This window comes from Stegostoma tigrinum, chromosome 4, assembly GCF_030684315.1.
Source record: "Stegostoma tigrinum isolate sSteTig4 chromosome 4, sSteTig4.hap1, whole genome shotgun sequence".
In the NCBI taxonomy this organism is placed as follows: domain Eukaryota; kingdom Metazoa; phylum Chordata; class Chondrichthyes; order Orectolobiformes; family Stegostomatidae; genus Stegostoma; species Stegostoma tigrinum.
The window spans coordinates 58,764,890-58,782,297 of NC_081357.1; positions in this window are offsets into that span (position 1 = coordinate 58,764,890).

A 17,408-nucleotide genomic window follows, 5' to 3' on the forward strand; every position below is an offset into this window, starting at 1 on the left:
CGAGCCATTAATTAGCCCGCTGAAAAAACTGCTATTGAATTAGTGTGTCTGGCAAAGTGGAGGCTGCATATGATTCAAATGTTGTGGCTTTGATCCCAAATAGAAATCCTGCCTTGCCGTGATTTCACATTGCATCACAGAGTCAGAGAGCCATACAGCACGGAGAAACAACCTTCGGCCCAACTTGTTCATGCCAACCAGGTTTCCCAAACTGAACTCGTCCTATTTGCCTGCATTTGGCCTATATTCCTCTCAACCTTCCCTCTCCAAGTACCGGTCCAAATATCTTTTAAATGTTGTAATTGTGGTTGCCTCGGCAACTTCTTCTGGCAGCTCATTCCATATACGCGCCGCCCTCTCTGAGAAAAAGGTGCTCCTTTTATATTTTTTCCTCCAGTTTTGGACTCCTCTACCTTGTGGAAAGGAGCTTTGCTATTCACCTTACCTATGCCCATCATGATCTTATAAACCTTTACAAGGTCACCCTTCAGCCTCCCAAGGCACAGGGAAAAATGTCCAGATCTATCCAGCCTCTCCTTAAAACTCAAATCCTCCAGGCTTGAAAGCATCCTTGTAAATCTTTTTTGCATCCTTTCCAATTTGATAACATCTATCCTACAGAATTGTATGCCTTACTAATGTCATGTACAATCACAACAATACAATCCAATGGCTGTGCCCAAAGCTCTGATCACCTTCTTCATTATCCTGTCTATCTGTGAAGCTACTTTTAAGGAATTAAACCTCTGCGCCCTTAGTCTTTCTGTTCAACAGAACTCTGCAGGGGTCTACCATTAACTGTATAAGTCCTGCCCTGGTTTGTCTTACCAAAATTGAAAATCTTGTATTTATCTAAATTAAACTAACATGTAGATGTGTACTAAAAGGGCATCAAGGATAGATCCTTGGCTGCCATATAAATATTTTGGTTACGTGAGCAAGATACTAGGAATTCTTGGTCATTAACTCATCACCTGACTCCTCAAAGCCTGTCTGACATCTACAAGCCAAAATTATGATGGAATGCTCTCTGCTGGGTGATTTTAGCTCCCAAAGCACTCAAGAAGCTTGGCACCATTCATATCAAAGTTTCCCACTTGATTGGCACCCTACCCACTAACTCAACATCAACCCTAATAACTCTATAGTGCAGTGTCGGTAGCATACTTTGTGCAGCACCAAGTCACTAATGTCTCTTAGACAGGATGTTCTAACCAATGATTTCTACCACCTAAAAGGAAGAGGGAAGTTGATGAATTGGATCACTACCGTTGTGAGGTCTTCTCTAAGTTGCACACAATCCTGACTTGAAACTATCTCACCCTCACTGTCCCTGGGTAAAAGTCCTGGAGCTCCCTTACTATTCGCACTGTGGATGTACCTGTACCTCAGGGGCTCCTGCCGTTCAAGAAATCAGCTAACTTTCTGCAGCTCAATTGAGGATGAGCAATAAATTCTAACCAGTGATACCAACTTTATGTGAAAGATTAATTAAAATAAAATGTCATTAATATGGGGATCTTAAGGGCAAGTTCCATTTAAATTAATTATATGAAGAATTTCCATACCAGGTGATAATTACTACCTGTACTATAGCATAATCTTTTTCATGTATTTCAATATTAATTTTGTTACCCACATGAAATAGCTCAATAATCTCACCATCGTGGAAGCATTCTAAAAATAAACTCAAATTACAAAAATGCATTTAATTTAGAATTGAAACTGAGATTTTTCGGATCATTGCAATTGTTGACATAAATATCAATATTTGATAGTGAATTTTAAGTGAATGATGTTTGCACTATCTCTGTTTACTGTTTAAATTCTCCTGCTTTACATTAGTAACCTTAACATTACTTACAAAATGCACACGAGTAACGCAATGATGGTAGAGATGGAGTTTCATCGACAGGGCATTGTGTTTATATTGTGTAGATGATAAATGCTTCATATTTATGCATTATACTAACACATGTCTTTCTTGGTCTAATTTGCTACTGCAGTTAAAGAGCTTGAATTAGACTTACCCAAAGACAGGTCAATGGCCGAAGTGTCAGTTTCCTCCATTGGATGCTCTAGAATTCTTTGCTTTATCAGTTACATATGATTAACACATCCATATACCTCATGTAACCAATCTCCAAAATATTCTTCATTTCTCACACTAGTCTGATGCATCTAACACGTACACTTCTTGTCATCAGGTTTATATATGTGCTTTAATTTTTTTGCTCTTGACACTGATCGCAAACAAAAGTGAAAGAAAGGCCCAAAACTTCCAAGCACTTGCACAAAAAAAATTCCTGACCCAATGCTGCTGTACGTTTCTTCCAGGATCTTCAAATCATGGCTATTAAAGAAATGTACAGCGCAGCACACTCCCAGGGAGTTCTATTGAAGCAGTGCAGTGTCAGGTGAAGATAGGACAGGCTCCTGACTTTTCATAGAACTAATTTCTCATAGAACTAACTGCCGTAATCTATCTGGTAAGTTTAAAAATTCATGTTTAGGCATAAGTAAGTGAATGGATTTGTCAATAGATGAGTAAGCAAGCGGCATAGCTATATCATTGCATAGGTGGGTCAGCCAGGTAGGTATTGATTTGGCTGTGGCTGAGTGGTTAATTTAGCAAGCTGGTAGGTGGTTATGCGGCTTAGAAATGTGAAAAGACAGCTGGTTGATTTGATTGGCGGGTTGGTGGATTGCTAGGTGAATGGGTGAAATGGCTAGGCATGTAAGTGGGTAGTTAGGTGCTGGGGGTGGTCAGATTGGATTAGTGGAGTGTGCACCTGTTTCAAGGGGTTAGTTGCATTGGGTGAGGGAGGCATTTGGTTGATCAGATGAATACTCAGGTCATGGAATATTTGGGTGTTGGAGGTTAGTTGTATGGTCTTGCTGAATGTCAGAGGGTCAGTTTTGGAGTTACTCAGGTATTGGATTGCGTTTTAGTCTATCTGGCATTCCCAGTGTGATTATTGATGTATGAAGGATCTTTTCCAAGTATCTAGAATTAGAGATTTTGGCACAGGCTCTGAACAGCAAGGTAAAAACACATTGGATCCATGTATCAGGGCATTCTCAGGGTGTCAACTTGCACCTTCCAGCATTGCCCAACATTCTGGAGACCCAAATTGAGTCAATTTTGAGAAGGACTACTGCATAGAAATCCTTCCATAAAGTTTGAAAGAAGCACTAATCAAGAAAATTATTTACAAAAAGATGAAAGCAAAGCAAGTGTCAAGTATCCTTGAAATTGGCCACTTGTCTCTGCCTGTCTGAACTTCAGGCTGAGGCAATTGTTCTGAGAAAAGCTTCTTTGATAGATGGCTCCAATCCATTTCTCTGATCCTGTTTACCCTTTCTTAGAGCTGACCCTGTGTAGGTCATTGCTGGGGTCACTGCCAATTCAACAGAAACCAACAGGATAGTTGAATTATTACTGACATGAGATTTTAATATGTAAGGTGATTGTGATCAAACAGAGAATTTTCTTTATCTTCCATCTACTGATCTGTATCCCTGGGTCACCATACTGACTCATCCATATTTGATGCACCAGTGTTATTTCTTTAAGATACTTTTTTCTCATCTCCTCCGCAGAGAATGGTGCCTGCAATGCTTAAAATAGGTGCCCTTCCCAAATTACCTCCTTTAATTATGCAAAGACGCACATAATGACAATAGTTTGTTGACAGGATGACTGCAGGAAGTACTTTTGTGATGTTGCTATTCAGGGAGAGTGGATGATCACATCTGGTAGATTTTATGTAAATTGGGAACAATAGAAATAGGAAAAAAGTACTTTATACAAATCCTTTTGAAGGACATTGGATAATATATGCAGGAATCATTTATTTAATTCCACAAGAAAGACAAATAATGATAGTACAATCCAAAGAAGGCGGACATTAAAATTCCTCCCTGGTACTCATCGATTGAGGTAAAAACTGCAGGACATTAATCATTATAACTTGATGTAAAGCCTAACAAGTTTCATTCTAGCTTTTAAGCTCAGGTGGAACCAATAGTTTAGGAGACTTCAAGTTTCATAACTTTCATAACATCATTGTCATAGCCCCTGCAAAGGAAATGGTTTAAATATTAATAATGCTGTAAAATATCTGTGTTTCATGATGAAAACATTGACCTTAAGCTTATAGTTAATTCTCTCGATTTAAAATAATACCTGCCAATCTTCCTGTTTAATTTAAATTAAAAAATCATTTCAGACTATATTGTCATGTCAATCTTTGCAATATAGTATTTACATTTTCAAAATTACGAAGAATTTTCATTGGAAAATGTGCATGCAAGTTACAATGTTGTTTACTCCAAATGTATTTATAGAGGTGACTCAATATCAATGTTGCCACACCATTACCATTCATCCACCCATACAGCAATAAAAAAAATGCCTTCAATCTGTGACTGATAGGGATTGCTCAGTTTAAGTAGTCAGAGAAACACAATAACAAATGTTCTGCAATTTCCTATTATTGGCTGACATAAGAAGATGAGGACAGGCAAGGACGATCTGATTAGGAAGCTTCCTTTGGAACTTTGTTGTCCGTTTCATTACCTTTTTAATCCCAATTTTAATTTCTTTCACATTATCTCTTAATACCACTACTTTCTAAGAAAACAGCTGTTTGCTTTTGAAGCAGCATGATGGACTCATTGTTTATGGGTGTTTGTAATTGTGTACGCTACATTATTATAACCCTTTGTGTGAATTTTTTTTTAAACATGTTAATTTTGTTACAGGCTCCCCGAATAGTTATGTTTCCAAACATGTTACCCCAAATAGTTAAGCTCCCAGCTAAGGAGAGGTGAGCTGGCTATCCTTCTTATTCACCCACACCCCAGATTGGTTGCAAAATGGTTAATTTAAGAATAGATCCTGTCCCTCGTGGATACCTTCCAGCTACACCCAAATCACATTGTGTTTTAAACAGACCTAATTGAACAAAGCTTTCTCAAGTTAACAAATAATGAGTTTATAAATTACAAAACATGGGAAGAATTATTAATGCAAAATGTACAAACACAGATTCAAATTAAGCAGAGATAACATAGTGTAGAGCTGGATGAACACAGCAGGCCAAGCAGCATCAGAGGAGCAGGAAAGCTGACGTTTTGGGTTTGGGTCCTTCTTCAGAAATGGGGGAGGGGAAGGGGGTTCTGAAATATATAGAGAGAGAGGGGAGGCAGATGGAAGATGGGTAAAGGAACAGATAGGTGGTGAGGAGACGGACAGGCCAAGAAGGCGGGAATGGAGCCAGTAAAGATGAGTGAAGGTGGGGAGATAGGATGGGAGTTGGTCAAATTAAGCAGTGCATGAAGAAAGATAAAAAGTTAAGGAAAACAGATATATGAATCAGTCTCTGAAATTCTTTGTGAAGAGCAGCTAATTGAAAATTGTAGCTGTTGCAGCGGAGGTTACTGGGAGTGTTGATTTTGAATAGTTAATTTTACAAGCCTTAGTTTTGAAGATTAGTTGAGATCCTGTAGTTCTGATACCTTTCAGTTGTGATTGAATTCCAGCATTTAGGGTAAAAGAGATAATCTCTTGTTGTTTTGTTTTCTTTTTAACTGCTTTGCAGCATGTGGAGTGAAAGAGGATCTTTACCTGCAGCATAGGATAACGAGGGTTATTTCTTTAACTGTGACCATCACAGCAAATTAAGACTCAAATGTAGGCAGGAACACATGACCGCATGAATACAGATCCCAGTTGAGTTGAAATGGTTTATTTTTAACCAGCTTTCTAAAGTATTCTTCAATGGTAAAAGCTACAAAATGTGCCCAAAATTTGAGATATCATCCACAGAAGTTGGCTTGCTGTTGTTCAGGCAGTCATTAGTGATAATGGGAACTGCAGATGCTGGAGAATCCAAGATAACAAAGTGTGGAGCTGGATGAACACAGCAGGCCAAGCAGCATCTCAGGAGCACAAAAGCTGACTTTTCGGGCCTAGACCCTTCCGAAATGTCAGCTTTTGTGCTCCTAAGATACTGCTTGGCCTGCTGTGTTCATCCAGCCCCACACTTTGTTATCTTAGAGAGTCATTAGTCTCTTCTTATATTTTGTCACCAGAAATAACAGCCCAGTCTATTTAAAGTTCTTCGACACTTTAGGAGTATGTTTCAAACAGTCATTCTCTCCAGGCGACCATTCAATTAACATCCAAAGCCATTTTCGTTCTATCCGCCTTTACTTAAAGAGAACCACTTTCAGACTGGCAGCATATCCGATGCATAAACACAACACACAGCTTAAATTCACGCTTACGCATTTAAAAAGGTTTGGGCTCGGGTTTCAATAGGATGTAGCCAGACATGAAGAGGGAATATGCCCTCCTGCACCCTCACTTTCAGCAGCCCCACCCCCCATGTCATTTCTATGGAATCCTCACCCTAAACAGCTAACTCCACAGTAACTAGTGCTAATGTTGGTCTGGCCATTTTAATTGCTCAAAATTGCATGCCCCCACTGAAATAAACAAAGCTTCAACTTCTGCCTCCTCAAATTGAAGAATGAAATTATCAAGCTGAGCTGACTCCACTTTCAGATCCAAACCGTAGAGATTCTGCTTCTTGTTTTCAGCTGTCTTAGTTCAAATTTCTATTCCCACAATTTTCCTGAAACTATTTCTTCTCTTATTTCTCTCCTCTCGCTCTCTCATTTTCCTTCTCTTTTCCTTGACATTATAATTTCCATTGTTCCAATTACAATCTCTCTGTTGCTACTCTACGTGTATCATTGTCCTCAGTTCCAACAATAAACAATTGTCCATCCCTTTGAACATGTTGGGTTTTCTAGCATTCAGGTGAAATTCTCATCCTAAATGTCTTGCTAGATCTTTTAAGTGTTGCTTCACATTCCCTTCATATCCATAGGTGTGACGTTCTGCATATTTCTAAAATTCTCTCACTCTGATACCACTTAGTTTACAACTAAGGACATGCTTGGCCCCATCAGCCCTCTTCTAAAAGACATATTGGAAACTACAAGTTATAAATGTTGGCAACATTTCTGGGGCCTGACCCTTCATTGTAACAATGTTGACTAAAAATTTGAACTTTTGTTTTCTGTGCTTCTGCGCTGAATTCTCCAAACAGGACAACATATTGTTCCCTACTGCCACCAGCAATTTTCTTCATGATTTTAAACATCTCAGTGGTCTATTTTTAATTGAAGGGACACAGATTTTTCTCACGCTTTAACTCCAAGTATCATTCCAGTAAAAGTTTGGTGGGTTTCCTTGAAAGCTGATGAACACATGCTAAGATGATGACCCCACTGACAAATTCCTGACCAAAACTTCAGTATGCCATGGCGAAAAACAATGGCCCCAATTATAGCTTGAGTACAGGTTGGAGAGCATGATATTAAGGAGAAAAATATTCAGCATGTCTGTGGCAATTTAATGCTGCCACTTAATTTGAAAATTCCTTCTCTGTGTGGGCATGTGAGAAATGTGTTGCAGTGGGCAGGCTGAAGACCCGAAAGACGCAGTTTCATTTTTAATGAAAAATATTTACAGGCTTCACTTGCAACGTAATTGCTCTTCAACAAGCTGCAATCTTAAAAACTGAGTGATTTGCTGACAGATGGATGAGTTAACCTCATTGTTGAGACCTTGGAGTTACATGTACGACCTGCATCAGAAATAATCAGGAAAATGACAACTCTGAGGAAGTGACGTGGAAGGGCAATTAGAACAGCCTGCATCTACCTCTGCTGAAGCTACATGGACCTCATCATAAAGGACTACCTGGAAGCATAGAGCTGCATAGCTTCAAAACACCATTCACATAATTGTTTGAGAAAATATTGTTTTGTTTACTTTTGTGGTTTTATGCAATCACATAAAATTTATTACTTTGCACTATTTCTCATGTTGTCCATATTTATTTGCTGGGTGGCAATTTCTCTAGTTGCTGAATGGGAGAATATGAATTTTGAGGACCAATGGGATGATGATGAGGAGGTGAAGTGACCGATCGATGTTATTGTGATATCAATCAAACGGTGAGATTAAGTGAACTTTGCAGCCTTAAGGGAGCTCCTGAGGTCCCAAGCAACAGTGTGAGTGTCTAGGAAATGCAGATGCTGGAGAATCCAAGATAACAAGGTGGAGAGCTGGATGAACACAGCAGGCCAGGCAGCATTTTATGAGCAGGAAGGCTGATGTTTCAGGCTGAGACCCTTCATCAGAAATGGGGAAGGGGAGGAGGGTTCTGAAATAAAGACAGAGAGGGGGGAGACGGATTGAAGATGGATAGAAGAGAAGATAAGTGGAGAGGAGACACACAAGTTAAAGGGGCGGGGAATGGAACCAGTAAAGATGAGTGGAGTTGGGGAGGTGGGGAGGAGACAGGTCAGTCCAGGGAGGACGGACAGGTTAAGGGGATGGGATGAGGTTAGTAGGGAGGAAATGGGGGTATGGCTTGAGGTGGGAGGAGGGGATAGGTGAGATGAAGAACAGGTTAGGGAGGTGGGATGAGCTGGGCGGGTTTTGGGATGCGGTAGGGGAAGGGGAGATTTTGAAGCTGGTGAAATCCACATTGATACCATTGGGCTGCAGGGTTCCCAAGCGGAATATGAGTTGCTGTTCCTGCAACCTTCGGGTGGCATCATTGTGGCACTGCAGGAGGCCCAGGATGGACATGTCGTCGAAGGAATGGGAGGGGGAGTTGAAATGGTTTGCGATTGGGAGGTGCAGTTGTTTATTGCGAACCGAGCGTAGGTGTTTCGTAAAGCGGTTTCCAAGCCTCCGCTTGGTTTCCCCAATGTAGAGGAGGCCACAACGGGCACAGCGGATGCAGTATACCACATTAGCAGATGTGCAGGTGAACCTCTGCTTGATGTGGAAAGTCTCCTTGGGGCCTGGGATAGGGGTGAGGGAGGAGGTGTGGGGGCAAGTGTAGCATTTCCAGCAGTTGCAGGGAAACGTGCTGGGTGTGGTCGGGCTGGAGGGGAGTGTGGAGCAGACAAGAGAGTCACGGAGAGAGTGGTCTCTCCGGAAAGCAGCAAAGTGCGGAGAGGGAAAAATGTCTTTGGTGGTGGGGTCAGATTGTAGATGGAGGAAGTGTCGGAGGATGATACGTGGGATCCGGAGGTTGGTGGGGTGGTACGTGAGGACGAGGGGGATTCTTTTTTGGTTGTTATTGTGGGGACGGGGTGTAAGGGATGAGTTGCGGGAAATGCAGGAGATACAGTCAAGGGTGTTCTCAACCACTGCAGGGGGGATGTTACGGTCCTTGAAAAACAAGGGCATCTGAGACATACAGGAGTGGAATACCTCATCCTGGGAGCAGATGCGGCAGAAGCGAAGGAATTAGGAATAGGGGATGGCATTTTTACAGGAAGGTGAGTTGGAGGGTGTGCATTCTAGGTAGCTATGGGAGTCGGTGTGCTTGAAATGGATATCAGTTTCTAGGCGGTTGCCTGAGAATGAGACAGAGAGATCCAGGAATGTGAGGGAGGTGTTAGAGATGGTCCAGGTGAGCTTATGGTTGGGTGGAAGGTGTTGGTGAAGTGGACAAATTGTTCGAGCTCCTTATGGGAGCACAAGGCGGAACAATCCCTCTTCCATACCTACGCTGGCCCTAAACCCCACCTCTTCATCAGTCACATTGATGACTGTATCGGCACCGCCTCGTGCTCCCATGAAGAGCTCGAACAGTTCATCCACCTCACCAACACCTTCCACTCTAAACTTATTCCATTGAGTCATTGTCTGCCTTTTGATTCTACATCCTCACACTTTGCTATATTAAACTCTACCTGCCAAGATTTTGCCCATTTGCTCAACCGATCTATCTCTTCTTGCACATTATTATGTCCTCATCCCAACATGGGTTCTCACCTACTTTTGGAATTTCTGTCTGCTGTTCTAAGTCATTCATATAGATAATACATAAATGAGACCCAAGGAATGATCCTTGTGGCACTCCATTAGGTATGTATTTCAAACCTGAAAAATATTCATTAACTGGATGTGAGTTTGCTCGCTGAGCTGGAAGGTTAGTTTTTAGACGTTTCATCACTTTTTTTTATTTGAAAAAATATACTTTATTCATAAGATGTACAAAAAATAAAACATATTTATACACCTACCCAGTCATGCAAGCCGCTCCGGGTTACCCAGGGGGTACATACAGCAACTAAAGGAAAAAAACAAAACAAAGAAAAAAAAACAAAGCAAAGAAAATACAGCGGCAGTCGTCACCCCGCACAGTCCCCATTGGCCCCCTCACCAGTTGGGGGAGGCGCCAGCTGGGCCCAGTTACCAGATAAGGCCCTTTTTTCTATTCTGGACATGGTGTTTCATACGGTGGTCTTTCCCCACCGCGCCTTGGTGGCGGCTGCCCCAAGGTTTAGCGCGTCCCTCAGCACGTAGTCCTAGACCTTGGAGTGCGCCAGTCTGCAACATTCGGTCAGGGTCAGTTCTTTCAGCTGTCAGAGCAGCAAGTTGCAGGCAGACCAAAGAGCGCCTTTCACCGCATTGATGGTCCTCCAGGCGCAGTTGATGTTGGTCTCAGTGTGCGTCCCGGGAAACCGCCCGTAAAGCACGGAGTCCCGCGTCACAGAGCTGCTCGGGACGAACCTTGACAAATACCACTGCATCCCCCTCCAGACCTCCTGTGCATAGGCACACTCCAGAAGGAGGTGATCAACAGTCTCGTCCCCCCGCAGCCACCTCGAGGGCAGCGTGCGGTGGCACAGAGATTCCGGGCATGCATAAAGGACATCACTGGCAGAGCCCCTCTCACCGTCAGCCAAGCAATGTCCTTGTGCTTGTTTGAAAGTTCTGGCGATGAGGCATTCTGCCAAACGACTTTGGCAGTCTGCGTGGGGAACCACACAACGGGATCCACCCTCTCCTTTTCCCGAAGGGTCTTGAGGATACTACGTGCTGACCACTGCCTGATGGCCTTGTGGTCAAAGGTGTTTACTTTCAAAAATTTCTCCACGAAGGACAGGTGGTACGGAACGATCCAACTACTCGGAGCGTTCCGCGGCAACGAGGCCAGGCCCATCCTTCGCAACACTGGGGACAGGTAGAACCTCAGTAAGTAGTGACACTTGGTGTTTGCGTACTGAGGATCTACGCACAGCTTGATGCAGCCACACACAAAGGTAGCCGTCAGGGCGAGGGTGGCGTTCGGTACGCCCTTTCCCCCATTTCCCAGGTCTTTGTACATGGTGTCCCTGCGGACCCGGTCCATCCTCGACCCCCAAATGAAGTGGAAGATGGCCCGGGTGACGGCAGAGGCGCAGGTCCAGGGAATAGGCCAGGCCTGCGCCACATACAACAGTACCGAAAGCCCCTCGCACCTGACAACCAGGTTCTTACCTGCGATGGAGAGGGACCGGAGCGTCCACCTGCCCAGCTTCTGCTTCAGTTTGGTGATACGGTCCTCCCAAGTCTTAGTGCACGCTCCAGCTCTACCGAACCAAACACCCAGCACCTTCAGGTAGTCTGTCCTGACAGTGAAGGGGATGAAGGAGTGGTCGTCTCAGTTCCCGAAGAACATGGCCTCGATCTTACCACAATTGACTTTGGCACCCGAGGCCAGTTCAAACTGGCCGTAGATGTCCAACAGCCTACTCACCGGCTGACGATCGGTGCAGAAGACGGCAACATCGTCCATGTACAGGGAGGTCTTCACCTGAAGGCCTCTGCTGCCTGGGATAGTCACGCCCTTCAGGCTCACGTCCTTCCTGATGGATGCGGCGAAGGGCTCCACACAGCACACGAACAAGGCAGGAGAGCGCGGGCAGCCCTGCCTGACTCCAGATCTGACGGGAAAACTGTCCGATTCCCACCCGTTGATCGAGACTGCGCTAATGATGTTGGTGTAAAGCAGCCGGATCCACTTGCGGATGCCCTCCCCGAACCCCAATTTGGAGAGGACGTCCCTCATGTAAGCACGAAAGACCCTGTCGAAGGCCTTCTCCTGGTCCAGGCTGACGAGGCAGGTGTCCACCCGCCTGTCCTGTACGTAGGCGATCGTATCCCTGATGAGCGCGAGGCTCTCAGCGATCTTCCTGCCCGGCACAGCACAGGTTTGGTCAGGGTGAATCACCGACTCCAGGACAGACCTGACCCAGTTGGCTATGACCTTGGCCAGGATTTGTAGTCCACGTTCAAAAGTGAAATGGGACGCCAATTCTTAATTTCTTCCCTCTCCCCCTTCCTCTTGTAAATGAGGGTGATGATGCCCTTCCTCATGGACTTGCACATTTCCCCTGCCCGAAGCGCACTATTGTACACCTCCAGCAGGTCCTGGCCAACCAGGTCCCACAGAGCGGAATACAGCTCGACGGGTAAGCCGTCGCTCCCGGGAGTCTTATTCCTCTCCAATGACTTGAGGGCTGTGGTCAGCTCGTCCAGGGATATCGGCCGTTCCAGCCACTTCCTCATGCCGTCGTCTAAGACCGCCGTGATAGACGACAGGAACGACTCGGAGGACGTGCTGTCTGTGGGCTTCGCGTCGTACAGTCTGGCACAGAAGGATCTGCTGATCCTCAAAATGTCGGGCCGAGACGACATCTCCGAGCCGTCGTCCTCCTTCAGCCAGGTTAGCACAGAGCTCTCTTTGCGCACCTTCTGAAAGAAGAAACGCGAGCAGGTCTCGTCCTGCTCCACGGAGCGGACCCTGGACCGGAAGATTATCCTGGAGGCCTCTGCGGCGAAGAGCGAAGCTTGCTGGCCCCTCACCTCGCGGAGGTCCTCCGTGACATTGACCCCCATCAACTTCAGAAGGAGCATGTTCTGCACCCTTTTCTGGAGTCGCGACAGCTTTCCCCGCCTTTCTCTCGCCTTCCGAACACCCTTGAGGACAAAGAACCTCTTGATGTTCTCCTTCACCGTCTCCCACTAGTCACCCGGAGACTCAAAGAGGGGTTTCACGGTTCTCCAACCGGCGTACTCTCTCTTAAGCTCCTCGCGTTGTCTGGGGTCAACAGAGTCGTGTTGAGCTTCCACGTCCCCTTGCCGGCCGGCTGGTCGTCCTGTAACCGGCCTGGACATAGCCAGCAGGGGTGGAAGCCGCTGCAGGACGGCCAACCGCTCACTCCGTACCGCTGGGGCGTACACGTTGATCAGCCTCAGGGGAGCGTTCCTGTAGGTGACATCAGCCACTAGGAGGCCCCCCCCCACCACCTCCTGAACTTGAGAGATGGTGAAGTTGCGCCCCCACAGCAGAATAGCCAGGCCCGAGGAGCAACAGTTGTTACCCCCCAACCAGATTGAAGGCCCACAGGTCCAGGCGCCGGACCATTTCCCGTACCTGCCGAGATGCGGTATCCCGCACTCTGCAGAAACAGGAGGCCCGCCTTGACGGTGGTCAGGTCGGCCAACATGGACACGCATCTTGCAGTGGACTTGACGCTGCACACATTAATGCTCGCAACTCGTACCCCCATTGTGGGCAGTGACTGCAGCACCCTCCCCAAGTCCAAGATCTAGCCCCTCCATCCGTTCCTTCATGCCCATTGCCCGGGCTAACTGCTGGACGCTCTCTGGGCTCAGGAAACTGTCTGTGCTGCTTTCCAGGTAGCATCCCCCTGTCGGGGGTACGGAGGCAGGAGAGTCCGGCTCTGCGTCAGGCCGGGGACGCGCTGTTTCCTCCTTCCCGCCTGGAAGTTCTGGGGTGCCCTCCAGGGCCCCAGCGGCGAGTGGCTGGGTGTCGGAGGGAGCCTCAGGACGCCTCCCGTCACCTGGAAGTGGGGTGCTGCTTTCCTTCTCCCTTGAGATCTTTAGCTTCTGCTTTGGACGGGCCTCCTCCGAATCTCCCCCGTCAGAGGAGCTCTTATAGCCGCCCTGTAGCTGCCTCTTCCCGCCTGATGGTTGCAGTGCCTGGGCCCGCTGGTGCGCCTTCCTCCTCGCTTTCCGGACTGTCGCCCACTCCCCTGGGTCACCTGTTGCTGCCTCCATCGACTCTGGGTTGTCGGTGGGGGGGAGCGGAGCCTGCAGGGGCGTTTTGCTGGCCTCAGGTCCATCCTGTGGGGCTGGGCCCTCCTGGACGACCTGGCCCTCCTGCACATTAGGGGGGTCCTTGCAGGGCCCTGGTGCCTTCCCCTCCTCTGGGGGGGCTGGTCCGGCATTGCCCCTGCTGGCAACCTGGGTGTAGGTGGTCCCCCGCTGCGGGCATGCCCTATAGAGGTGGCCTGCTTCCCCACAAAGGTTGCAGCTTTGTTCTTGTGAGCAATCCTTTGCAAGGTGTCCCTCCTCCCTGCAGATGGTGGCTTTGCAGTCAGCCACCACATGACCTGACCTACCACAGGCATGGCAGACTTTGGGTTGCCCTGTGTAGGTCAAGTAGCCCTTGCTTCTGCCGATCGCGAAGCTGGACAGTGGGTGTGCGATGTTCCCTTCCGCGCCCATCCTCAGCGTCACCTTGACTTGCCTCTTACTGGTCCAGATGCCAAAGGGGTCCATGATGTCAGTTAGGTCCCCTTCCACCTTCACGTACCTTCCAAGGAAGGTCAGGACATCAACTGCTGGCACGTGCGGGTTGTACATGTGTACAGTCACCATACGGCTCCTCAGCGCAGGCATCACGAACAGCGGGACAGCGGTCAATACAGAGAGTGGGCCCTCACCTCCTTTCTCCAGGAAGCGCTCGCAAAGCTTGGCACTCCTGAAGGTTACATCGTAGAAACCTCCTCCGGGGAAATCCTGCAGGCAGTAAATGTCCGCAGCAATGAACTCACAATAGTCCAACAGGACCCTCTTCACAAAGAAGGTGCGGTCCACAGGTGCACCTTCATCCACCTTCTTCACGGAAACGCGGATGGTGTTCTGGACCTCCTGACCCGGGGCATGAGCACTCGCCGCAGCCATCGTTGCAGGTTGGCTGCTCCCCTGAACCAGCGTTAGGCCAAAGCCAGCAATAAGATCCACCGGTTACAAGGGTGCACAGCCAACCCGACGTCTTCCTTCCACTCCAACACAGTCGTGCTCTCCTCTTCTCGGTCCACAAAAGAGTGGGTCTTTATTGTGCTCCGGATGTAAGCTGGTTCACTGAGCAGGAAGGTTCATTCCCAGACGTTTCGTCACCATTCTAGGTAACATCAACATTGAGCCTCTGGCGAAGCACTGGTGTTATGTCCCGCTTTCTATTTATCTGTTTAGGTTTCCTTGGGTTGGTGATGTTATTTCCTGTGTTGGTGATGTCATTTCCTGTTCTTTTTCTCAGAGGATGGTAGATTGGCTCCAAATCAGTGTGTTTGTTGATGGAATTCCGGTTGGAATGCCATGCTTCTAGGAATTCTCGTGCATGTCTCTGTTTGGCTTGTCCTAGGATGGATGTGTTGTCCCAATCAAAGTGGTCTCCTTCCTTATCTGTATGTAAGGATACGAGTGATAGTGGGTCATGTCGTTTTGTGGCTAGTTGATGTTCATGTATCCTGGTGGCTAGCTTTCTGCCTGTTTGTCCAATGTAGTGTTTGTCACAGTTCTTGCAAGGTATTTTGTAGATGACGTTTGTTTTGCTTGTTGTCTGTATAGGGTCTTTTAAGTTCATTAGCTGCTGGTGGGTTGGTGGGTTTGTGGGCTACCCTGATGCCAAGAGGTCTGAGTAGTCTGGCAGTCATTTCGGAAATGTCTTTGATGTAGGGGAGAGTGGTTATGGTTTCTGGGCCTGTTTTGTCTGTTTGTTTGGGTTTGTTGCTGAGAAATCGGTGGACTGTGTTCATTGGGTACCCATTCTTTTTGAATACGCTGTATAGGTGATTTTCCTCTGCTCTGTGTAGTTCCTCTGTGCTGCAGTGTGTGGTGGCTCGTTGGAATAATGTTTTAATGCAGCTTCGTTTGCGGGTGTTGGGATGGTTGCTCCTGTAGTTCAGTATTTGGTCCGTATGTATTGTTTTCCTGTAGACGCTGGTTTGAAGTTCCCCATTGACTGTTCGCTCTACTGTGACATCTAGGAACGGCAGTTTGTTGTTGTTTTCCTCCTCTTTTGTGAATGTTATGCCAGTAAAGGTATTATTGATGGTCTTGAAGGTTTCCTCTAATTTGTTTTGTTTAGTGATGACAAAGGTGTCATCTACGTAGCGGACCCAAATTTGGGCTGGATGATTGGCAGAGCTGTTTGTTCGAGTCTCTGCATTACTGCCTCTGCTAAGAACCCTGATATCGGAGATCCCATGGGTGTACCGTTGGTTTGTCTGTAGGTTTTGTTATTGAAAGTGAAGTGGGTGGTGAGGCATAGGTCCACTAGCTTGATGATGTTGTCCTTGCTGATGAGGTTGGTGGTGTCTGGTGTATGTGTCTTCGGTTCTTCTAATAGTGTAGTCAGTGTTTCTTTGGCCAGGTTGATGTTGATGGATGTGAACAGGGCTGTTACGTCAAAGGAGACCATTATTTCATCCTCTTCTATCTTGGTGTCTTTGATGGTGTTCAGGAAGTCTTGGGTGGAGTGAATGGAGTGGCGTGAGTCTTCTACTAAGTGTTTTAGTCTTTGGTGTAGTTCCTTTATTAATCTGTAGGTTGGTGTTCCAGGTAGCGACACTATGGGTCTGAGGGGGGCTCCTGTAACACTTCACTGGAGGCTCACTGATGATGTTACCTAGAATGGTGACGAAACGTCTGAAAACTAACCTTCCAGCTCAGCGAGCAAACTCACATCCAGAACCTCAACCTGAGCTACAATCTTCTCAAAATTCATTAACTCTGATTCTTCTATATTTTAGCCAATTCTCAATCCATAGTTGTACATTATCTTCAATACTATACACTCCTGTCTTATACAATATCCTTTTATGAGTGACCTTATCTAATACCTTCTGAAAATCTAAATACATTACAACTACCATGACCCTTTTAATAGCCCTCTTTGTTCCAACCTCAAAACGTTCTAGCAAGTTAGTCAAACATGATTTTCTTCTCACAAAACCATATTGGCTCTGTTTGATTGCAATAAGCTTTTCTAAATATTCTATTATTTTGCCTTAAGAATGGACTTTAGTATTCTCCCATCAACAGACGTTAGGTTAACTGGCCTGCAGTTTTCTGCTTTCTGTCTTACTCCTTTGTTGCACAGGACTAGATATTAAAAATTTTACAATCCTCTGGAACCTTCCTCGAATCTAATGAGTTCTAGAAAATATAGACCAATGCCTCCTCTATCTCCACAGGCACTTCTGTTAAAACCCTTGGATGTGGGGCATCAGCTCATGACAATGTTCCTGCCTTTATTCCCAAAATTTGTTAAATATTGTTTCCTCTGTGAGACACTTTTATATGATATTTCCTTCCATTAGTACTTGCTAATCTGTTATCTTTGGGATGTTTATTGTTTTTCACCACGAACATGAGTGCAAAATATTGCTGAAAAATATTAAGAACTCTTTTCTTTCCTCGGGAACTGACAGCTGAGTTTATTTGT